The sequence below is a fragment of the Aricia agestis genome, chromosome 14 (assembly GCF_905147365.1).
Source record: "Aricia agestis chromosome 14, ilAriAges1.1, whole genome shotgun sequence".
NCBI lineage: Eukaryota > Metazoa > Arthropoda > Insecta > Lepidoptera > Lycaenidae > Aricia > Aricia agestis.
Genome location: NC_056419.1, coordinates 10,306,580 through 10,332,757, shown reverse-complemented (window position 1 = coordinate 10,332,757; position 26,178 = coordinate 10,306,580). Strand labels below are relative to the sequence as shown.

The window sequence follows — 26,178 nt, the reverse complement described above, 5'->3', positions numbered from 1 at the left end:
TAAGAACATCGATTTTATACTTTTGTCAATAATGTACTCAATAGCATTAATGTCTCGGATAACATCAAGTTCAGTATCGTTATTCATTTATTCTTATCTGACATGACTATCTGTTCTCCAATCATTATTTACTCTAAAACTTTGCTCAGTCATTCGGTTGTTGCTTTCATTATCTCCAAGCAATAAATCAGCAGGCAATTGTCCTCTTAAGTAAATGTTAAGTTACCTTAATCTCCTGCTACTATCGGCTAAAGTTGTATTAAGTTTGAATTTATGATTGCCCTACCTAATTCATTTTGCAATTTGTATAATTCATTGTCGCTTTGTACTTTATCATATTCTATTGCTAAATTAAGGTCCTCTTTGTTATTTAAATGTTAGATAATATGCGAAATACATAATTCAATGTATGTAAAATAAAACTTTACGCGAAGAAATAACAATAAAACTTAATATTTCTTTGTCCGCAATAAACTTCCAAATTGATAATCCGAATGCCATAAAACATTACTAATTGCCTGCACTTTCTCGAAGACTAAAACTTTTGTACAACCGAGTTGGAGCTATTAAATAATAATGTTCAGCCATTTATTTATGATTGGTAGTTAAGCTTAGTGGTATAATGTGTCTTGAAGTCGACGTAGCCACCTGCGGTTCCAGCCAGACCGGTTTTACTGGTTCCACTTATACAATTATGAAATATTACTACTGCATATTTTATTTACTTTATAACAACAGCTGTTTCTTTTGGATTTCACTTTGTCATTACCTTAAAAAGTGCATAAAATTTAATTACAGTAAGCATCTGTCATGTTAAATGGACTTTACCCAGTAATGATACATCGGCAAATTGATGACAGCAATATGCATAATGATGTCGTGGCAAGAACTAAAGTATCATTAACGCCTAATCATATTAACTGTTTTTATGAAAATTCATTTCCTTCTTCTATGTATAGTTAACTGTTGTTATTACCACCGGTTATTATTCATTCTATAGTATACAATGAAAGTTACTAAATCGCTCTATTGTTGTTGAGTCCTTTAGATTCTAGTTTACTTCCGGATTTCTTAATTATTCATGTACTCATTAGAACTTAAAAGCATTTAGTATAACTAATATAAAACATAACAAAGTTTGCATTTCAAAATCTTCATACTCAAAAATTATAAAATCACTTAACAGTTTTATTACAATGTTTCGAATCAAGTTTTAATATGGCGTTGTTCGATCGGGCCGGGTATGGGCGACTACTTTCTCCTAACGGAATCTCCTCTCCCCCGCCTGCCTCCCGCGCTGGTCTGCCATCGAATCATAGTGATCGGGAGATTATGTCGTGAGGTAATATTACAACAATTTTATTTACAGCCAATTATATACCGGCTCCGAAGTACGATACTTATCTTAATAAATGTAATTTTATGGGATTAATTTATTCTGTCGCTTCCTTTTTTGATGAAATTAATGGGACAGGTTTTGAGCGCATAATGAGGATAAATAATAACGTGCATATCAATGAGGCAGATGACAAGCCAGGTAGATGTGACCTATGGAATATGGATATATAACACAGAAAACAGAGGCTGTAAATTTACTTTAATAATAGTATAGATAATATGAATACCATTTGGACGTGATACGTATTCTAGTAGATTCCAAAAAAGCAGTAGAGTTCCCAAATAATGGTAATTCACAGAACATCAACCTGGGAACCGATTTCTTGGCAGGGTTACAGCTAGCCCTACCGCAGACTACTTTGTAGCTTCATACATAGAAAATATAAATGTTATTATTGCAAGAAGAACGCAGTCGTAAGACGATACTTACGAATATTCGTGATAACAAAAACAAGTGAAACTTAAACCCGACTTCGCCCCGGGGGACTCACGAACTAAACTCACAAGTTCTCAGAGTTTCTACACAAAAAACCGAATGAGCTTGGAGCACTCGATAAATTCGTCTATTTTTTGCTTTGAATTCGTTATTAATGTCTTAACCTTGTTTATATCTCCATATCTCAAATAAGATTACATGCATGATTGACGTACGTACTTTCTATTTATTTTTGTTTTGCCTTCTATGCGTGCTCTATTATGCTTGTTAATATTTTGGACCGTGTATTTCACTTCTATCTTAACAAAACACTTTATAATCATTTATTCACGAATCACGACTTCGTCTTTTGATAATATATTTTATTAAAATTATAGATAGACTTGTCGTATCTAAAAATAACAAAAACATGTTTTTTAAGTAAATTTGACAAATATTTTTGCCGATCACACTTTTTTACTACGATCTACATCCGTAAAGTGACGTCTTTATTATAATATATTCACCTAATATTATTCAGTTTAGTAATTAGCCTTCAGTCGTAGGTTACAAAATAAAATTATATTATCTTTTAAGTTTTTATTCATTTTATACCCCTCAAAGAATCATCACCTCTAAAGCGCTTATAATATTTTTGTAAGAGGCTATTCTTTTATTTCTGTACGTGGTTTTGATCAAAAACGAGTACTTGGTGCTGAGTTATTAAACTTCATGTTTACAGTAGCAACACATTTACGTGGGGAGCGCTGGCTCTATTTTTAGCTGCCATAAATTTGATTACATTTACCGGCTTCGCTGTATGATTAAACAGCAGGGTGACTTCGTGCGTGTGGCTCGCAGTGTTTTTTGTAAACAACTTAAGTTATGTTATTATTACGAAAAATATAATTTAATTATTTTAAACATTGTTAAAATTTGCTACAGAAGATAGAAAGTTGAATTGATAAGCATTATCGCTAATCAATTCAATTTGTCAAAACTGAATAGTAATTTTTGTCTCCTTTTAGGTGCAAAATACTCGAGCATAATCATTATCTTCAAAAGATCACAATAAATATGAAGCACACAAAAACGAAAGTGATGATTTTATGTAACATAATACCTAAAATAAAAATGTTATGTTTACCGTTTACGGTAGTAGGAGCAATAAAAACTCAATTAATGTTTGTGAGTCAAAACTACTAACTATATGGGGAGCTGGGTGCTCTCTCCTTGACCTCCACAGCCAAATAAAAAGATAATTGGCGCCGGTCCAAATCGAGCCCGGCTTCTCGGAACTACGCGCCTCCACTAAATTATTCATGTCATGCCCGCCATACCGATTCACATGTTTAAATCATCTACAATATTTTATTTATAACAAACTTATGCGGAAATGCCGCGCATTTCATTCGCGTCTTTTTAAAATTCGTGTTTTTCTGCCTCTAGTTTCTAGGCGCTTCCTTTGTTTTCTTTCGCAAATGTTCGTTGAAGTTCTTGAATTTTGCCAAATGTCTGCTGATTAATTTGTAATACATATTTCTTCTTATCAACGAATTCGGTTTTTAAAAAGTAATAACTAATAACCGATCCCAAATGAGACAATTCATAACCCTCCGACTCCGATGCAGATAAAAACATAAAAACTTTGATCCAGTCAATGGGTAGGCAAGTTGCATTATTCGTTGAAGCGCACATGTGCGGCAGATGTTCGGGGCTCTTTCTGTGTGATTACCTCCCCCGACCTCCCCCCCCCGCTTCCTAACCACCCCGTTGAGTCACTGACCTCTATTCGGGGGGCACTAGGAATGCTTCGACCTGTTTCGTTGCTCCAACTAATTTCATACACGAAACTGTCGAGATTCGAGCTGATAAAGTTCGGCGAAGAGGCAATTAAAGTTGGGTTATTAATACCCCTTCGCGTGAGCCGACACATGTTCCAGCTAGGGCTGATTAGACGATAAAATCAGGTTTCCACTTTCAAGGTTACGCAGCTGTTTTATTGTACCGCGACATGAACCGTATGTCTTTTCTGTTGGCATTCTACTTTTAACGTTTTTGTGATCGTTGTCTGGTTTTATTGGGAGTTTTTGCACGACAGTTGTCTTTTTATTGTTACTGTAACTTTTGGCAGGGTATTCTTCGTAAATCGTAGCATTGACGGTAAGCTCTATTTTTAATGTTCTTTACTATTTTTTGCAATGTTTTATAGAAAGTCTTCATTGACGTCATTTAGCATTCTAGTCTTTTCAGCGATGTTATAAATTACCGGTAATATCTGTGTGTTTATGTCGATGGCACACCTTGTATAATGGCGCGTCGAGGTTCAATGCTCTAGAATCTTTAGTGGGACTATCAAAGCTGGCAATATAAACGCACTCGCCTGCGGCTCTGTCGAAATATTTACGGCATTTAGTTTTTTGCTTACCGCTCCCTTTTTAATTTGCAACGTGACTAACTTTAAATGCACAACTGCTTGTTAAGACCGATTCTTACACTCGGTGTGGGATTTTTGTTTGTTTATTTAATACGTATTTTACATTGAGAACGTCTTTTTCAAGTTAGGATTTAGTATTATAGGTATGAAATGGTCTTAAATGACTTTCAAATTTGATTTGCGCAATATGAGTCGTACTGGCTACGCTTAATAATCATTGCACATTTTAATAGCAATTCAAATGTCTGTCCTTCAATATATTCATTCGGCAAAATATGAATAATGTAGCAGCTCGTATTGTGACGCGTCCGATTACTCAAGTTATTGACTTGGTAATACTCAATTAGTTTCGACCGGTTGTCTGTTAATATTCTTGTCGCTGTTGCGTAACCAGTTCTTCTACTGTGTTGTTTTTGTTGTCAACTAAAAAGCTTCTAATATATTTGAAGAAGCCATAAGTAGACTGTCAATCAGGTGATCGATAATTTTTACAATTACCCGTGCGAGTTTCTTACGCCGGTTCTTCTCGCCGGGGTTGTTCCCGAACCGGTGGTAGGCATCAGGTAGACACTCTGAAAAATTTTGGTTCAGTTTTACTCAAAAACAAAACATTTTTTATTTATTTTTAATCATAATATTTGGCTCCACCGACGTTTTGTGTTCTTGTTTAACGTTGCGTTCCTCAATATTGCGCTATGTTGTGAGGACCAGATCGTGCGAGCCAATTCCTACTGGTACAGTGTTTACAAATTCTGGAAAGGAATCGAGTGCGCTAGTATTTGTAAACATGCAGTCAGCGCCGAAGTTTCCCAAAATACTTCAAACAGGAGTTGAGCGCGCGCCAACTGAGTGCGTAGACGGCGCGAGGCTCGCGGCCCTCGTAAACTTTTCACTATACGACATCTCGTTTTATTCTCAACCGTCTTTTATGCGAGTCTAATTTATAACCGGCAGAGGCGGATATTTATCCGACGTTAAGCTTTCACAGATATTTTGGCGCGATCTCTTCAGCCATCAGCGTTATCGCTGACATAGTTTACATGGCACGAATATCGGGTTTTATTAAATTATCAGTTGGTTTCCGGAGTTTTAGTTGTAATTGTCGTTGATATGCGACGTGTTAACCTTGCCGCCGCCGTCGTCTATAAAGTGTGTGATCGATTACGCAACTCTATTTGCACAATAGCCGGCGATGTGATACAAGGGGAACGATCGTTTTGATATATTCGATACCACTTGAATAAAGTGATCTATCTATTAACCCATCAAGATCGATGTATTAAAGGAAATTGTGTAATCAGACAGAGACTAGGGTTGTTTCAGAAATGTTTTGTCAGTATTATTTACAATTTACTAAATTACTTGCGTAATTGCAAGTTTTTATGTTATTAAGTTCAAGTTTTAACCCTTAATTAGTCGCATGGGGTCAAATGACTTTCAAACCGAAAAAAATATGTGCTAGAATTCTAGGAATGCAATGACGCTTTTGGTAGTCTCCTAACTCCTATCGAGGTATACTAATAAGTGGTAGCCGGTCAGCTAGCGCTGGTGCATGCGTCGCTATTCTCTTGAGCGCTGACCCCATGCGACCACTTACGCAACTTTTTTGGCACAAGATAAGTTTCTATTGTTGTAATATTATGTTTAATTTTTGTTATAATTTAGGATGTTTCATAAATATAGGAGTATATCATTCTATTGAAAGCATTTTTTTACATAATTGCTTTATAAAAATGTCAATATGAGTCAAGACAGTAAAGTACGATAGCGGCTGGAAGGTTTCTGAAGATGAAAGATATTTTGTGAGACTAGCCTCCGAACTTCGAAACTATACACCGATTTGTCATGGCCATGAATCGGGAAGCAAGATTGAAGGGTTCATTAATGATTAAAATTATCTCTGACCACCGGATAGTGATGATGATGATGATCAGAGTGTGATGACCAAAAGTGCGTAAAAAACCATAAAGTGAGTAAAATATGTTTGTCAATATTATCTCAAGATCTAATTCCTTCGGTGCTGCAAAAAAAATCTGGTTATCAGAGTGAAAAGTATTTTTATTCATCTCGATCTCAGCTATGGTGATATTTTGGAGATTTCGAGGCAGAAAAGAGGTTGAGTGATTTTTTTTTGTTTTAAAGAGGTAAACCAGGGTTTTTGTTTAATAATATTAATTACAATAAGGCCCTCTAACAATTTGCATAATTGATACTTCGTTTCATTCATTTTTTCAACTTAATTTTCACTATTTTATTTAAAGACCCCATGCGACTACTTGTGTGACTTTCTTGATGCTCCTAATTAAGGGTTAATGTTCGAGATTCATTCAGCCTTTTTTCGGAAAGTGAGTCAAATTCTAAAGATGAATTCAACCCGTTACAAATAGCTAATTATGTAGCAGATTTACTTTACTCGGATTGAGTGATATTCGCGTCAATACAAGGGCTTTATCATAAAAAGTAGGCGCTTTATCAAAATTTTCCGGGAAAGCAATTCTGTTTACGTAACAGTAAACCAAATATATTGTATAGAATACAGGCTCAACGAAACACACGTGTATTGATCGGTTTTTTCTCTGTTTCTTACTTGTGAATCGTGACGTGTTTTATAAGTTATAACTCTCATCTCAAATCCAATCGAAATATATTTCACTGGCAGATCGAAAGAGATTTTTGGGTGATGATTATAATAATAATAATAATTCTTTATTTTTCCTCACAAACAATCTTAAGGGCTAGATAACATTTTTAATATAAGCTATTGTGTCTCGTTATTCCACGATCAATGGGTCGTCATAGTACATTCATAGATCTGTGAGGAGCTGGTGTTTGTGTTAGGCCAGAAGCCTATGGTACAAATCACCGTTTTCATTTTCATTTCAGCACAGTTACGGAATTATTAGAGACATAGGAAAAAAAAAAACATATAAAAGATAAGAATAACGTCACTAGTTACGTTATTCTTATCTTTTAAAATATCTTATAGGAATTAGAATTAACATAATAATTTTATAAATATCCTAATTGAATAATTAATTTTTCTAATTACGGTTTTATTATGAGCCACTGACATCAGCATTATAAAATAGCATTATATTTTTGTTTCACCTCAAAATGTTCTTCAAAATCGCGGGTAAGTAAATCAAGAACGACCTCAGTGACACAATAATATGTTTATGAGATAATTATACAGAAGGGTCGCAACTCGCGTATACATAACGAAATAAAATTCATGAGAATTCATTTACTCACGAACTGCAAAACGTGAACGACTAGTTATGCGCCTGATAATATTTAAATTGACATATTTTTAGGTAGATCCAAGTTTTCAACTGTTTTTAAAAGTAGAAGCAAAGATTCATAGTTTTTTACAGCAAGATTACGCGGCGTTACCTATGACAAGAAATAGCAAAAAGTATCCTGTATGATAATTTTATGGTGCTTAAAAATTATGTAACAATATATAGTACTTTCGGTAATGTAAATTGTAATACAAGATATTCTATGCTAATTTTAGCTGTTGCCAATGCAGATTCATCACAGTTGTTTTCCGTAGCTGTAGCTATACATATATGGATATTTGGGACAGACTATGTAGCCGAGTAGAATAATAAAGTTTATCCTCTTTGCTTGAGTTAAATTAATTCAAGATTTTTCCTCGTATGCAATAACAAAGTACATAATATTATACGGATAAAGAAACTAACTTGATTTAAAAGTTTATAATTTGATTACGCTTGTGTTTCTTGTTGTAGATGAGAAATGGTAATTTTTACTGCCGCGTCTGTCAGCATACAGTATTAATTTTCTCATGTACCTACCTGAGCTAGCACCCAGGTCCCAGGTCGCCTTTGCTATAAGAATGAAGAAGCATAAATAACTCAAAAATGCGCGCTTTCAAAGACGAAAGTTAAAGATTTTTCCTCCCCTAAAACAACCTACATGCTTTTCTTGCAAAAAATTACAGCCGTTGCTGAAATACATATGTATAGAACATAAGATTGTCTCGTTCAAAGTATTCGACTATTAACGTGATTGATGATAAAGGTGAATACGAATGTTCGTCGTCCGTCGCCGCGCCGCCTGTCTAGCGAGACTCGTATTTATTTACCTCCTCTCCCGGGTGACCTATATCGCTCGCGCTGTGATGTACACAAATAGGTGCACAAATATGCACGGAGTTGTTTTTGTAAGATTCAAAGCAGGATATTTGGATAGATGTTTCTGAATCTCTAAAGGAAGCCATTTTGTATGAAAGAAGTCCGTAAACTTTGAATCCATATCTGCGCCAAATGTGGCACAAGAACCTAAATAATTTTAAATATCGTCATTTCAGGGTTTTTATACACTTTATCACACATATTACGACAGATTGTCTCGTCCGATAAATCGACAGCGATTTGGTAAAACCCATTTTAAACAATGCTTAAAAAGGCAGAACTCAGTCCGGAAAACTCACGGGTTTTCCGTCCGGAAAACCCGTGACGCCGCTGTATATTCCATATAATATGTAAATTTATCCCACTGCCGAAAATAACAATGAATTACATCATTACTCATTAATAATTAATCGCGTTTGCTTAAAATCACTGTCTTAAAATCACTGTTGTGGATTAATATGCACTTTTATAACTTCATACTTCACCGTTACAAATGGCACACGCACACATAAGCATAATTTACACGAGCGCTGATGCATCTTCAAGTACCTAATAAAATGATTAACCTAGAAGTTATTCAACTAAGTAGTAAGTACCCATTTAGTCGTCATATTGTTGTTTGTGCGTCTTATCAAGACGTGTTGTTGATATTTAAAGGGTACTATTCAACTGTTCTTAGTAAGTTATCATCTATACACAGTACACACCCCAATCGAATGTTAATAGAACTAGATAACACACAATACGCAGTTATGTTTGTTGTAACATAACAAATATGCAATGATTAACTAGAGTAAATCTCTGTTTATCAAATCCGTATTCATTAGAGTATGTTTATTTATAATTAAAGCCTAATCAGTTGCTGCATCATAATCAGTAGTTTTATTCTCATTTTTATTAAATGATTTGAAACTTTGAATAAATTACTTTTAACAATAACACCTGCGCCTAGTGTAGGACCTAAAGTAGAAACTAAGTCTGATTATGTAATATGGTAAATTAATTATGAATTAAAATAACAAGTTCTAAAACCAGCTTATTAGCAAAATACTTCTATCATTCGTCTTCCTTTACATTTGCAATGTCTTCATAAGCACTATCTCTACTTACACACTCGTCAAATGGAATATTATGTGTAAGAGCAACAGCAAATTCGGTCCAATTGGAACCAAATTGATTAATGAAAGAGCTTTTCGACGAGAATTGCCACCCAGGTTGAGCTAAAAAAGCTAGCGCGTGTCCAAATCGCGCTTCTGTCTGGAAATCTGGACGACCATATGGAATTCAACTGCACTTACGCTTGACCGAGCATATGCTCGCATATGCGTGCACTACGTATGCACGTTGCCAGGCAACCGGCTCGTTGCTAGGCAACCGATTGCCACAGCCGAGTGAAAACATTACGTTAATTGGCATTGACGGCGATCGGTAATGGCGCCTATAATGTAGGACACTTTCTTTTTTGCATTTAAATGCCCGATGCCGGATTAAAATCATGTTTTATTTATTTTGAATATGTAATAGATGGAAAATTTTGTGATGATGTATATTTGTTTTGTTGCGAAGTCACATAATATATTCACAATGAATATTTTTTGTGAACCTAAATTTTATTCACCTTTATTGCAATTTTATATTTCAATTCAAAAGATCCTCCTTCCTTTCTCTTTCTTGCGATTTTAATGATGGGCCGGTGATATGACGTAACAAGATGGCGTACAATGGGCTAAACGCCTCCCGCATGCATTAATCAGCGTTGTCTGCAGCGAGTGTCTGGGAGGGATTAGATACTGGCTACAGGCCGTTATTTTCCTCCTATGATCCTTATGCCATTGGAATAAGGTCCCGGCAGAGGTGAAATAACTCTGGACAGTCTTTAGATATTCTATTCACCGTAATTAATGGCTTTTGGCAAATAAACTGTTGCCGCCCGACGTAAATAGAATATAGATACGTTATAAACGGAGATGCTTATTTTTTTAACGTAAACGAAGCTACGTTTGAAACGATTTTTCTAAATTGGTCATCTGAACTCGATGTGTTCAGAGGCCTGAATCTGATTTACAATTACTATTTACTGGACTTTGATCAGACAGACAAAAAAATACACACAGCCGAACGTATTACCTCCTCCTTTTTAGAAGTCGGTCAATAAAAACGCCCCGCGCCTAGCGCTGACTAAACGCACTTTAAAATTTTTGCATTCGAACGGAAATTGTGAATCACCCCGCTGATCCAAGAAAAGTCGAGTTTAAAGTCGAAGAAGAGAATTTCTTTAATCTTAAATTCAATTCGCTAGTAAGACAGCTCTATCTCATCTACGAATATCTTACATATCTACCTACTATTATGATAATACGAATAACCTGTATCGAGCTTGAATTGTGAATTTCACGCCAATTTGTAGACGTATCATCGGCTTTCCATTACAAAATAGGTTTGACTACTAGCCGAAAGATCAAAGGACGATGGCTTCTATCGGTTTCACGTAGAGTATTATATTATGTAGTAAGCACAAAGCCGTATAGAGAGTGGCATGAATAGCAATTTAGTTATTGCGTCCAACCCACGCCCGTAACGTCGATGACCTTTTGACAGCTCAGGTCTCGTGCCGATAAGCTAGGACAATAGGTCTAGATTTATGTGGGTCTTGGTACGGAACAATTTACTATTGTAATGACTGTTACGGTAATTGCCTACGTATGTAATGGTATAAGTATATTAACATGAGGATGAGGTTGGTGAATTCTTGAAATGTTGAAGTTATTATAGGCACTTTTAGAAGTACGAGGAAATATGTTGGAATTTAAGGAATGATTAAATTTTGGTAGGGACCTATTCAAATCTACTTTTATTAACTTATTTACTCACTCATATGCAAGGTAAGAAACCCAGGCATTTCAAAAATCGTAAATCTTGATTACGAAACAAACAAAAAGGCCTATTACACAATTTCGAAAAACGGAGGTAACGACTTTCAAATATAACGATGAAATTAGAGTGGTCCCTTCATCGTCGTAATACACAAAATCCACTCTCTCTTTCCAGATGAAGAATCCAAACTATACTAGAAGGTTTAAAAGCTGAATACCTCTTCAATAAAATGTGAATTATGAACGCCTACGATTAGAGAAGACATGATTAATAATTATATTGTGGTTCCCGCTACAAGCAGAATGCTCGGATATTAGACATCCAGTTAAATTAATACAGTAATTAAACGTTAATATTGATACTAGTACATAATATGTATCTACAATCTGCATACCTACAGATAACAGTCATGGTACTTTTACATGATAAGTTAGCGTAAGAACAGGTAAAGAATAGAGCAGTAATTTTAATACGTCTTTGTTCCTTGTTCCATCCAGTCGGAAAAGAACTTAATTGAATGTCCTCGTTCGTTCCTAGTCCTACGAAGCTACAACAGTAGAATCTGGGGAATGATTTCATTTCATGATTTCAATCGTCATCGCACAAAAATAGTTTCCTTACCTACGTCCATCCCATCTCAGAACGTCGTATCCAGCCGCTTATCTGTCATAACCGCCGTTTGGAATATAATATATTACATAACGGGTCGGTTTTACGTGGAAATTAAAATGATTTTGTTGTTCGTGGAAACTGGTTCATAAGGAAAATGATTTTACCCACGTAAGTGTTTGTCACCGATTTTAAAATCTGTTGCTGAGCGAGGAAATCTCTGTTTATTAATTTTAGTGGGAAGTTGAAACAACTAAAATTGATTTCTCGTCCCAAATGAGGACGAGGAAAGTAATGTTTGCGATAGATATCTCGATGTAATAAAATGTCTTGCTATAATATATAAATGTAACAGGAAATAAGATTAAATTCTAATACATATTTTTTGCTTTATGTCTAAGAATGTTCTTTATGCTGATAATCGGATTTTATTTTGAGTTTAGACTAAATACTTAGGGCCTGTTTCACCACTTCCTGATAAGGCTATTCACCAATTAACTTGACGGATCAAGTATGAGAATCTGTCAAAAAAGTAAGTAGCCTATTAGGCACTTTATCAGAAAGTGGTGAAACAGGCCCTTAATATTGTATATTTTGTAAATAATTATAATTTTCGATATCAACTTATGAAGTATGACATAATACGGGCTCGTTAATTTCGTAGTCGTTTTTGCTTACATTTAAATGAAACTAAACGAAGCCCGCAACTCCGTTGCGCCAAAATTTTTTTCGGGATAAAAGTATCCTTTGTCCTTTCCTGGGACACAAAGTATCTCTATAGCTAGCAAAATCGGTTTTACCTTTTGGGCGTGGAGAGGTAACAGACAGACAGACAAACGGACAGATAGACACACTTCCGCATTTATAATATTAAGTATGGATTGCATAATACAGGTTCGTCAGTTTGCTAGCTTTTTCTGCTGACATTTAGATGAAAATGTTGAAAATTTAGCATATCGACGAGTTCTTAGTTCTCACGCCTAACGAGTATAATACAGATAATATTATGGTCATTAACATCGAGCGGTGATTCGTCGATTTATTTCCTCCCCGGCGTTAGATAGAGCATTACGAATTTAAATCTCCGGCAACTAACGGTCCCGTATTATCGTTTCTCAACAATCTCGTCACATTTGCTTTCTTTTCTCGCCGTTTATTAGCCTTTAAACTTAACGTAACAAATATTAAGTGAATCACTCCGTTCATTTGCAATTTAAATGAGCCGAGACCCGGTTTCACGAAACCAGTTTTATACGGTCATTAATTTTAATATTTATATAAGTGCTATTATTTATTTAAATAAATTACGCTTTGTATTATAATGGACGATGCAGTATGAACCGGTATAGAATTAGTATGCGCGTTTTTAGACATCTAAGCTCAAGGTTCACAGTAGATAGCTCTTGTGCTACTAGTTGTATCTCGTTTAGCTCCTTCTTCATTTGCATCGTGTCAAGGGTAGGAATCGACTTTGTCCTTATCGTGTCTGAGTTAAACGTTTTTATAACGTCTCCACGTATATCCTCGTTTTTGTTGACGATCCTATTGGAGTATCAAAACAACGTTACCACAAACTTTATGGAAATCCACGTTGTGTATTCGTGATTCATAATCGGCTTTTATTATTGGACTTAGAAAGTGAAGTGTTCAATGTCCGCTGCATACAAAGCGGCTGACCGGTTGCGTAACTGTGCCGTAGATTAGCGCGTCACGGCTGTCATGCGCAGCAAAAAACGGTGGCGGAACCGACGGACCCCTTCGCAGACGGCTAATTTACGCCGTAAATAAGCGACCTATTGATCTCTCAAAGATCTGGGTACCTACTTAGTCAGATGAGGGTTTTCGATATTTCATTTGTCGCGCTGCCTGATCAACACGTGTTTTCAAAAACGGTTTAAAATAATTTTCCGACAATTTTCTACCATCTACCACCAGGCGAAGCTTCGTATAAATAGGGTCTTTGACGTGTCTTTTATTGTGCCGAACAGCTGTCATATGTCACAAACTTCAAAATCCTCGATTGACGTGGCGCTTGCGATTCCTCATGTCTAATCCCATACATTTTTGATTGTCTACATTCGCTGTCGAATCTATCGAATGCAATTTGCCAATGTGTCCAGCTGCGATTGGTCACGCATTGAAGGAACGAAAACGGACAAAGCGCGAACCGAACTCATTGGAACGTGAAAATGGAAGTATCACGCTCGTAAATCGCCCGCGAATGCGAAGGAATGCCAGCAGCTACCTACTGGCATACATAAAACTTGTCGATTTTCGCATGATAGCGCCAGCGCTGGCCTTGCCGTTTAGACTGACATTTAAATTGCACGAAGTTTTGACCGCGCAATTCCGTAACCGGTTCTGTTAAACGTTCCAACTTTAAGTGGGTTCGAATCTCGATTCGGTTGGCCCATATTAGCATGTAGAGCAGATTCTAAAGGTTAATAGTCGGATATACATTCGTCTAGACTGCGGATGATATGAATCTTGTCTCCATTTTTGAATATTCAGAATTCAATGTTTGGATGACAGTAATCAATTTATTATTTTCAAACCTAAGTATGTAAAAAAGTTGCTGTAGGTACTTGTTTAGGCAATGATGTCTGTATAATGTATATATTGTATAACTGATCTGGTCTGGTTTCACAGTTTTAGGCGGAATTTATATATTCACTAGTGCTTTTGATTGACTAAAACCAAAAAGTTGGCCAATCAACGAAACTATTCTAACATCTGTCCAAACAAATTCGGATACTGGACATCAATTAGGTTTATGAAAATAGCTCACTTCATCGAATTTGAATATAACTTTTTCTATGTAATCCGATACGTGTAAATTACATTCGATGTTTACATAACTGTATGTTTTGACTGAATAATCGATATGTTGAGCTGACTCAGCGCTGCAGGCTAGCGTGAACTTTGAACAACTTTCGTATGTGTTATGATTACTGCCGTAATGAATAAAACAATGGGCCCTAGCCCCTAAAACATATTTTTCTCAAAGTGGGCAGTAGACAAAATAAGTTTGGGAACCCCTGCTTTAGGGGATCTAAATTTTGCTATCATAATTTCGACGGCTACATTATTCAGACATAAATTTCATAGAAATCTTGCGTACAGTTCATGTTATTACAATATTGTACTATCGAAACATTGACGTCACAATAGAAACGTAGTCAAAGCATTAATGAGACGCCGGGGCGTGCAGCTAGAATTGATTTTCATTTTACAAAACTCACCAAAATAATTCGTTTTTGTGACGTTTCAATAACTCCGAAAAGCGTATCAAAAGGAGCGGAATTATTCTTGCGGGAATCAGCTGCTCGGGCGGCCCCTTGTGAGAAATGAAGGGGATTTGGGGCCACCGTCGCCATGGCAACGACAGAAACGGAAGCTTATATTTATGAGAGGATTTAAGCTTTCGTAATTAAATTACAAGACTCTTTACCTTTGTGTTAAAGTTATTACCTATAATGTTATGAAACCTTTAGCTGCCCCGTTATGAAGACTTATATCCAGGATTTCAAAATATGACAAAGACACGTCCAATAATATGGAATAGGTAGTCCTGTATTTTCTTTGTTCATTAATAATGCCGTAAAAGTTTAAGTGGCTCTGTTCCGGTGACCTAGTCTGCAATTTAGCGATCAATAAAGACCAGAATAGATATTGTATTCTATTCTTTGTTACAGATGTAGTAAAAATCCTTTGCTTATTTTAGGCATTAAAAAAGAAGTTAATTAATTATATAATGAAGCGTATTGAGGCAACTAAAATGTTGGTTTTTATTATTATCAAAAATAATCAAACTCTTGTATTCATTACAAAATATAATATGATATAGCCAATTACTTGCAAATGTTAATAATTTTAATCGTATGATTATTCCTACATAATATTAGTACATACTTGCATAGTAGATAAGTACACATCTTATATCTTTAAACGAGCAATTCTTGTATATATATATATATATATATATATATATATATATATATATATATATAATTGGAATCTCGGAATCGGCTGCAACGATTTTCATGAAATTTAGCATATAGGGGGTTTCGGGGGCGATAAATCGATCTAGCTAGGAATCATTTTTAGAAAATGTCATTTTATTCGTGTTTTATCGAATACCGAGCAAAGCTCGGTCAAATAGCTAGTTATTTTTAATACTAGATGATCTTTAACCGCGATTCTAGATGAACGTTTAAGGAAAACCAGTATCATTATCAGGTCTAAACAATTAAATATCATAATTATACCTACATACATACGGGTATTTTACTATCGTATTTGCATATACATAATAATATAATTCAGTTCACATAGTTGTTATGTAATAAAATGTTTACAATTCTGTGATCACGTAATACACTGCACTAATTAATAAATTATACATACTTAGTTTGAAATATCAGATGAGTTAGATTTGTATCAACATGACCAAATTAAATGCAAAGTGAAATGGTAACGAATACAATAATTTGAACTCTCAATTAACTAGGTTGTGATTTCCAATTTTGTTTTAAACTAAAATTATCTAGGTTTCGTGTTTAATATCATGATTAGTTCTGGCTATTTAAAATACACTATAAAGATTTAAGATAAAGTTTATTAAAAAAACATTCAACCAAGATAACCATATTGTACCTCGCTAGCCCAAGCACGACGATATTCGTAACGTCGAATGAAAGTGCATAGATAGACGCAGCTTTCATAATGTTCAGTCAATAAATTTACTGCGTGTACTCGGGCTTCAGTTACCGCAGTCGTTAAAACGACTCGATGATGCCATCGAACAATGAAACGGATATCAGTATTATTATTAACTCGTAAAACCCATTTCGTATAATTAATTATACATACAACATTCTCCCAGAGGCCGCGTGGAATACTAATTCGTAGTTCATGGCTACGCGTCGCGAATGCGCGCGATGGTGCGATTCATATTCTACGGCGAAGGTACGCTTTCGTCCAGGGTTGTCAACTTAATGTGCGGAACGTGAGGCAATTCCGTGCCTTTTAAGGTCGTTGTGAGCATGGTTTTGGGCATTAATGGTGATATTCTTAAGTATATTTGTATAGATGATAGATCTAACCTAACCCTGTGCTACATCTCTTTGAACGAAGAGTGAAAGATGTAACAAGATATCCCCAGTTTAAATTTAATTTTGAAACAACATCCGTGCAAGTGGCGTTAGTAAATACTATACATTCGACGTCTGATTGATTGGTATAATTATGTCTATGACTGTTACGTAATACAAAAGCAATGCCAGATTTATTTACTGCATTGGATATCAATAAATCAGAGCAGGATGCTTCAATACTTGGCAGTTGGCAGCCCTGTTTTCATCCACGATAAGTGTTCGCCCTCGGCAAAAACCGCAACGTCTGAATCGCAAACCGAGCCAGACATTATGCACGAATGTAATAGCCGATAGCGAGAGCGGGGGCTTCGGCTTCATTAGTTTTTTGCGTACGCTCCGCTCGTGCACACTCACTGCAGCGGCAGCGTGCTCTTGGCAAAATAATCTATACGTAGACTAAAAGCTGTCTTCTTTTTATGCTACATTTACGTAACGATTGCGAAAGACTGCGAATTTTGCCTTGAACGAGTCCGTTTTATGTAATTACAATCGTATTTTATTTCAGATATTATTTACGTTTCTAATCCCTTTGTAGTCTTTTCAATTTAGTCTGAAGTCGTCTGAAACGATAGTGGTATTAAGTGGAGCGTTGAAGGTTGCGAGGGTGACCTTTCAACGAAATTCACGCTCATTTTATTTTCAAATTACCACTTATTTAACTTTATGTCTGCCAATTTTATTAAATTCTTTTATCTTGTCCTCCTTTTCATTGAGGTCGTGCGTAGAATTCGTAGACTTCGCTAACGTAAAAAAGCTCGCTATAAGCCATTGATGATCTCTATTGTCTTAGCGTAGGAGAACATAATGTGATGTTATTTATGTAAAGGCGCAAGAAACTGTTACATTGAATGTGTTTCACATCATCGCTAACGACTCGTCTGTTCCGAGAGAAAATACTTTTGATTACAATTACCGCGCACAATGGGCGCCCGTGAGAGCCGGCCGTATTGTCTTTAAATTTATTATGTATCGCGGATCCGCTCTATTTACCCAGCCGGCAACAAAAGAAACTAATAATGATATTAATTGCGCGTTGCGTGCCACGCGGCCGATAGCGATACGTCCGTGCGGCCGGTCGTGCGGAACGGAAGTAGGAGTATTCGAAATTATCCAACGGAATGATACTGGTTATCTAGAATAAGTACTCGAAGTGATTCCGGCTACCCGGAGTGCATAGTCGGAATGATTCCGGTTATCCAGAGTTGTCGGCATGACTCCGGCCATGTGGTCGGCTCCACAAGATGGCGGCGGTCGTGACCGACTGGATTCCGGCCGTCCGCCCGCCGCGGCCACGAACCCTCATCAATTATGCATGAATGCGACCAAAGTACGCCTTAGATGTTTACTTCCACGAGACAACGACTTATTGCCTCGTGCGGTTTTTGACATTCGATCCTAGCATAGTATTGTTTCGCACTTTGTAACTCTACACGCGTTGGCATTCTTACGTTGGCAACGCGTGTTATATTACCTGAATTGCTACTAAATATTCGCTTTAGTGTTATATTTGCTAGTGACGGAATCGGAATACTTGCTACTTAATCAAAGTCGAAAACCGTTATGTTTCGAGTGTCGTTTATCTTCAGATAAGGTTTTAGATTGTTTGCCTTGAGTTTATCATCGAGAATTATAACGACGGTCTTATAATAAGTAGGTAAGCATTCGGCGATAACGACTATATTCAGTCGAATAAGAGCTGAGTGCAGAATTATACATAATATTAACTAAATTATGAGCATGATTCATAATATGATTGCATCACATTTGGTTTTTAAATCGACGTGTTCTATCAGCCTGCGTCCGCTTTGTATTATTATCTATAGTTTAAATAACTCATTGTTCAATGCACGCGATTAGAATTATATATGAACCACTTCCATACACGGAACGGTTCTTTTCTTTCTATTGTATAATGCGGATATAAATAATAGTCGTAACACGTGATCAAAATTAAGGCGGATCCAAAGCATCTTATTTGCTATAACTCGAATCTTCTTGTTCTTTGATATTAATCGCGTTAACTAATACTAAACGCTTTGGGCGGTCACTTGGCGGCCGGTTAATTGGAATGAACAGGTTTCTTCCCCATTACAAACCAGTTCACACCACTTGCGATATATCGCAACGATCGATCGCAAAAGGGTCGTCTTATGCTAACGCCGTCCAACATGAGATGGGTGAAGGTCAGTCTAACCGAAGTCCGGACTACAGTCACGACTCACGATCGTATTGAATTATATTATTAGCGGTTAATTAGTATTGTATTGAAATGTACACGCTCACCTTGATCGTTCAACACGATACAGTTGTAACCTCGTCACAGTTTGCGGAGAAAAAAACCCAATCCGTTAAGTTATGTTATCAGCTATTAGTACACACTAGGTGACAAATGTACTTAGGGCTTTATATGAGATAGATCTAAAGTAAACTACGTAAAAGCGGTGAATTCATATTGATAGTCAGAAGACACAAAGTTAAGTTAATTAAAAGTTGATGAAACTAAAATCCCGGAATTACAACATTAATATTACGGCTCCGATCTAATCAAACAGATCAATAATTGTATTTTCATTTTTCATAGTGATCGTCAAAATGTAAACTACAATTATTTTTGCAGTTTTGGCCAATCAAAATGCGTTTGATGTTAGTTTGACTTTGAATTGTTTAAGACTGCATCAAAACTTTACCAAAGCTATGGACGCTATAGTATACCTTTTTAGTAGTTTAGTTGGATTTTGCGCCTGAAGACACAATCGTATAACCCTGATTATATGATTTGGTGTCTCCTAGTGCGTACAGCACCGTACCTTATCAATGTTATTAGCGCTATTTAGATAGGCTGAACAGTGTACACATAGCTGTTTATCAGTCGCTGCAACCAGGTTATCGTGTTTGAGCTTCCTATCAACGGGTACCTTGTGTGCGTTATCTAATCCATCTAGAAAACATGATAAACGCTTATTTTTAGTTACGTGCTGTTTAGCTATTATTTCATTCGTCGAAACAGGCCTGCGGGGCTAAAATGATTTAAGCAATTTGACAATTAACAATTAACAATTTAACAATTCCTCTCAATCAATTCAGCAAATGAATTGTCAAAACTGTCAAATCAGCACAAAAATACAGAAATGAATTGCAAGCAGAGTTGCATTTTGCGATCTTAGAAAAATGAATCATATTATGATTTATATCATGATTCTTTAAAGCGACCATTTTAGCCCCGCTGTACATTGTTAAAGAATTGCCAGAGGTTTGGAGATTTTGTGTCGTCATCAGTACTTTATATAATTAGGCAAGTATCGCCCTGTCTGTTACCTTTTTACGCCTGAGCGTAAAGAGGTAACAGACAGAACTCATCCAAATATCAGAATTTGAATTCTGATTAGATTTGGATTGAAATTTAGTTTCTGCCTTCAGTCCTTGAAAAGGACATTGTTTTATCGCAAACGAATGGAATTTGGGGAATCATGTAGTAATAATAATTATTATTAATGACTTGCGGAAAAAACGTGCGAAACTTATAGCCAAGTGCCAACATCTAGATATATATTTTGTTGTTGACAAACTGGAACTATATTATTATTTTGTAGTAGCTACTGCGATAAAGTATAATGAAATATTACACGCCAAATAACTCTGCCAGTAGATGTTTATTGTTAATACTAGCACAGTTAACACAAGGGCGTAATAGATATTAGATACATGACCTCTTTGTGGGTACTTCAAAACGTGTTTAGATATGTTATCTTAACGATGCTTCATATTAATAACTCGCAGTAAACAAATGAGAACCAACATCACATGAAACATACCTACTCTGATTTTATTATTTAGTGCAACGTCAATGCAGCTTTGTTCTAGGTTGTTTGATCCCGCCCTAATTGACCTGATTGTCCTGTTGACAGTTGATCCTATTCCTTGATTGTCTTCGATGGACTGGTCCATTTTCTATCCAAGATCGACGTCTAACGTCGTTTCTGGCGTTTGACGTTGGCTTGCCATAAGATAATCACAATTTAGTTTTGTTTTAGAAACGGACTAGGGTCTAGGACGAAGGGACGAATGCTTTAATGTTATATTAAAATAGAATCGGGGTAGTGATAAATCTCAGATGTAATTTAAATAAAACGTGTCCGTTATTCAAACAGGCGAAGCTATTTTTGCAAAAGGTCACCCCTATAAATGTCCTCGGAATCGCAGATGAGACTTCAGACTGGGCTTATTGATTCCCCATTTTTATATTCGGGTCGTTCCATGCCCGACTTTCTGTAAGCAGGTAGACGACTATTCACTGTCAATTTTTCATCTCCAATTAATATAAAACAAAATATTTGGGCACGTCCTAAATCGTTCTAGTTGTGTTTATTTCTGTCTATAATAAGTTTACGTAGGATGTTCTCGGAAAAGCTATTTCGGTATTATTTACTTTTATTTTCATCGGTAACATGAAGCTTCATAATATTATATTTAAAGAATTTATTTATTATTGCTCGTGAGTGATAGCCTGTGAATTGTTGAAGGCGTGCCAAAAGTTTAACGAGCGCAGAATGCAGTCCAGCAATATATTGTTTATGTTCTGAAATGTTATCGACTCGACTATTATTAGACGTGTTACGATGATCTTTAAATACATACCCTCATTAGCAATTACATTTACCTTTAATTACTGCAACGCACCCATAATTATTTATATTGCGTTCGAGTTTTGTAATACATTTTGCATTTATGCAATGTTCCGTTTTACTGCATTAATTTCTTTGCGTACGACAGGCTTTTAAATTTATGTCATCTCTCATATTATTATTCTTAATTTTGCCTTGTTATTTCTTTGTCGATTTTCCTTTGTTTATCCTAAATATTTACGTCGTTGCTGGGTCGGAATTAATTAATTTTATTACTTCGTACAAATAATTTCCTTATAGCGATTACTTATTTTAATTAATTCTATTGTTATTCACATTCATTTACCGACATTTTATGAACAATCGTTTTTAAAACAAGGTTACATTGGAACTATTATTTGCCTTCCTGCGGCCACTTATCATCGCAGAATTAAATATTTATAATATCTAAACTCGCTAGGAAACGAAATAATGTGGCAATACAACATGTAATCATAATTTAGTCCTTCCTGGAGCCTGCTATCAAATGGGGACGTGTAATGTGTGTACACAAATGGATTGTAGATGGGCAGGCAACGGAACCTGACGGAGCTGCATGCATCGCTTTCAGGTAGCGCGCGGGGCGAGACGGGCGCGGGGAGGCACGGGGGGACCTCTCCCCCCCCTCCGGCCTCCTCACACCCGCATATCCGTTCACTTGTTGCTACGTAATGCTACGCAGAAGTACGGTCTGCCTCATGCCTGCCCTTCCTCCCCTCCGAGCCATTTCGACGCGCGTTTCAGTTCTTTGTGCGCCTCCGATACTTTTGCACGTCGAGTTGTTCCGCTAGCGATCGGCTCGAACTACACAGTACACAGTGTATCTGCAGGTGAACGAGTAGCACACGCTGACCCCTCAAGGACAGGAATCGGATTGGATTCTACTTTCTGGATTTGGAGGATATTGTGATTTTTGTGAGTGATTACTATCGGTTTTCTGGAAGAAAATATTGTGAAGAATTTGCAAGTGATTTTAGTGTGCGAAGATTAATATTTGTTGAAAGGATTTTGTTGAGTTTTACCTTGTTCTCAAACGTGAGTATCCGTGCATTTTTGGTGTTTTTTATAATAATTTTGCTGGCTTTTATTTTCAATTCTATTCCAAAAGTGACGGTATACTGGAATTTTAGAAATAATCGTGAGGATTTTACTGAGTCTCAGAATAATAAATAATAATGAATTGAAGTGATATTATTATCTAAATTTCTAAATTTTTATTATAAATAATTGTGTTAATGTAATTAGTTGAACAATATTTTAAATAGCACATTTTATATAGTCAATATTTTAAATAGTCCACCAATTTTATTTTAATTTTACATAACATCGTTAATAGTTGGTAGATCGAAAATTAAAAATTATTAAATTTCCTCTTCGTAGCTACTGCTGCCCTACTAGACAAGTGGCAAGCGAATATCGTAAACGCCAATAAATTGTATGCGATTTGACATAAGTCATCGTTTCGCTAGCGTTCATACTAATGACAAATCCCATACATTTTGTTGGCGTTTACGATAATCGCTTGCCACTTGTCTACTGTCTAGCCCTCTGTCGTAATAATCCAATATTTAAAATTTATTAAATTACCTTGTTGTAGCTACTAAATTTGCTATCCTTATAATCGAAACGTCTGCTTCGAAACTATCTAGCAATTGCTACATCACCAACATAGCTGTTGCGATAACCTCGGGGTTATCATGTTCAATATCGGCCTAAGTACGTGTAATTTAACACAATTACATGTCTCGTATTTTATCGGTCACGCATCCAACAACATAATCATTAATCATTACTCGATTATACAATACACACATACCTAGGTATCTAATGTCGTTTTGAATTGCTCATCTTTCACATTGATTTCATTTTGTGCAAGTTACCTCAAACTTTTTAAAGTAATCTACGACTTAGTATGACCTATAGTATTTAAATAAGAAATTCGTGTCTCATAGTTGAAATATTGGAATTTAAACGCTAGATAATTTAATTAAAGGTGCAGTAACAGTTCCTACTTTTCATTTGATTTTCAGCCACTGATCTGTCTGTATGAATTATTGTACTTCGTAATTCAATGAATGTGAGATAAATGATAATAATTAATATGTAACGACATAATCGTCCGCCGCAGCGAGGAAATTTCTAGAGCCTATTCTAGGCTATTGTATATTCTAGAATCTAGATAGGTGAAGTACTTTAAAGCGCCACCAAGCGCCAGGAATCGTGAATCGTGATGCGACTTTAAACTCCGATGGCTCCTACTTATAAGATTTATTTGAAAGGGTTTAAAAAGGGATTTCTATTAAAGAGATTGGCGAACGTCCTTTGTACTGTCTTATTTAGTCAAACTATACCTTCTTTCCAATGCTTAATGAAGGGCTTAATATAATTTCAAAGTTTACTCAAAGTTTCAACTAGAGATTTTTTATTAATATTTTGTGTAAAGATATTTGTGTAATTTGTTCAAAATTTTTGCGACGAAATCAGAACTTCGATTAGGCCCGTAAATGATTAGTGATGTTCGTTGCTTCGAAGGTTCGTTTTCGATAACATTATTGTATTATGTTACCATTGTTACCAAATTGTGGTGAAAGTCATTATAAGGTCAACAATTCCGTGGTTATTGTTCGAGTGGAAGTGATCATTATACGCATGTTGAACAGTCATGCTCTAGTAGCTTTTATGAGATCGTGACTTGTAGAACTAGTCGTGTTATAGTACTAACAAAGATAAATACATATTATTTGCTCAAATATTACGTGTTTTACCAGAAAAATATTCAGATAATTGATTGAGTCAATGCAGATGTGTCAATAACATCATCCTGCTAATTTTGATTTCCTCATTCGTGTAGGTATGATGCACATTTAAATATGGAATCAAAAACAAATTTTATGTGCATAATATTATACTACGTAATAAAACCCGAACGATACGACTGCCTTATCTTTATTCAAAGTATTAAGGAATATATGCAATTAATTGCCCATAAAGTGGATTTTAATTATAAAAAATAAAATGCATATTATGTTCAACCTAAATAACATACGCAAGTTTGTTTCAATGACATATCCATTTATAGGAACCAGTTTTATTAACTGAAATAGCTCGTCCGTTCTCAGAAATCCGCATTCATGATTATTCAACGACTATCTGGATTTACCGGTAAACGTTATGGAATATCGATAGTTTTTTGTCGATACCCCAACACTGTGGACTCGTTGTTACTACGCTGTGCTCTATCCTCACTAGTCATCATTGTATTGTTCGGCTAGCTCGTAGTTTCCATTGTTTTCGGGCGCTTTGCTCTTTTTCTGCGAACAGAACAGTTTTATGTCACGCCGGAGATATACAAAACGATAATTAAAATAATCGCTGCAATAAATAATCTTAAATAGCGGATCGATTTCAACTTTGTATATTGGTAAATATTGTAACAACACTATTACGTAAGTTATTTACGAACGTACAAGGAAAACGCGCAAGTATCTCGGTGAGTAATCGAATTGCCACGCTCACGACACGAAAATTGGCATTCCCCATTCGAACGCGTTCGATCGGTGTGCGTTTAAAAATATTCGCGTCATGTTTATATTTGTTACTAGCGACCCGCCCCGGCTTCGCACGGGTATAAAATATATTACAGCCTATGTCACTAAAAAATGATTAAAATCGATTCAGTAGTTTTGATAAATAATTTATATATTAATTACTACCCGTGGCCCGCATTGGTCGGTACCTACTACCGCAAAAGCTACGTCCCGCAATTTTTAAATCTGTAATATCTTCGAAAATATTCATTTAAAATTTAAATCATAATATGCTTTATACCCTTTCATACGTGGGAGAGCCATACTTCGGCACGAATGGGCCGGCTCGACCGGAGAAATACCACGTTCTCACAGAAAACGGGCGTGAAGCAGCGCTTGCGCTGTGTTTCGCCGAGTGAGTGAGTTTACCGGAGGCCCAATCCCCTACCCTATTCCCTTCCCTATATAATAACATTGTATAGTTCTATCTTTTATAGTTTAGGCAGCGTACGCAAATTAGTAAATTTTCTGGTTGTTTCCGAAAAACTGAAATATCTTACGGAACCCTATATTCTCCAAAATAAAAAGTAGCCTATGTTACTCGTAAATAATGTAGCTTTCGAATGGTGAAAGAATTTTTAAAATCGGTCCAGTAGTTTTTGAGCCTATTCATTACAATTAAACAAACAAACAAACAAAGTTTACCTCTTTATAATATTAGTATAGATGAATAAATTATTCAAATATGCGATTATGTAAATACACGTCGTTAGCGGCACCTCATTTGAATTTCACCGAGCGCCGCTCTGTGTGGGTAGTATCGAATTAAGTATTGCCAATGGACTTTATAATTTATTCGATTATGATAATGATGTGACTTTTTACGTTTTTAACCTCATTTGCAATTTTTATGTTTCCATTTTGCTCGTTTGAGAGATTAA

The 26,178-nt window shown here is 35.9% G+C and overlaps 1 protein-coding gene across 7 annotated transcripts in view; it reads left to right on the top strand.

Moving 5' to 3' along the window:
* LOC121733870 (lysine-specific demethylase 3A) overlaps positions 1-26,178 on the top strand; it is a 200,247-nt gene that overhangs the window by 147,616 nt on the left and 26,453 nt on the right. The window contains exon 1 of one of the 7 annotated variants that reach the window (XM_042124268.1): positions 22,383-22,745. The exons of 5 other annotated variants lie outside the window; for them this stretch is intronic. The gene's annotated coding sequence lies outside the window, so the exon portion shown is untranslated. Of the gene's footprint in view, positions 1-22,382; positions 22,746-26,178 lie in introns of those variants that run through there. One more of the 7 variants, XM_042124270.1, reaches the window with a different exon arrangement.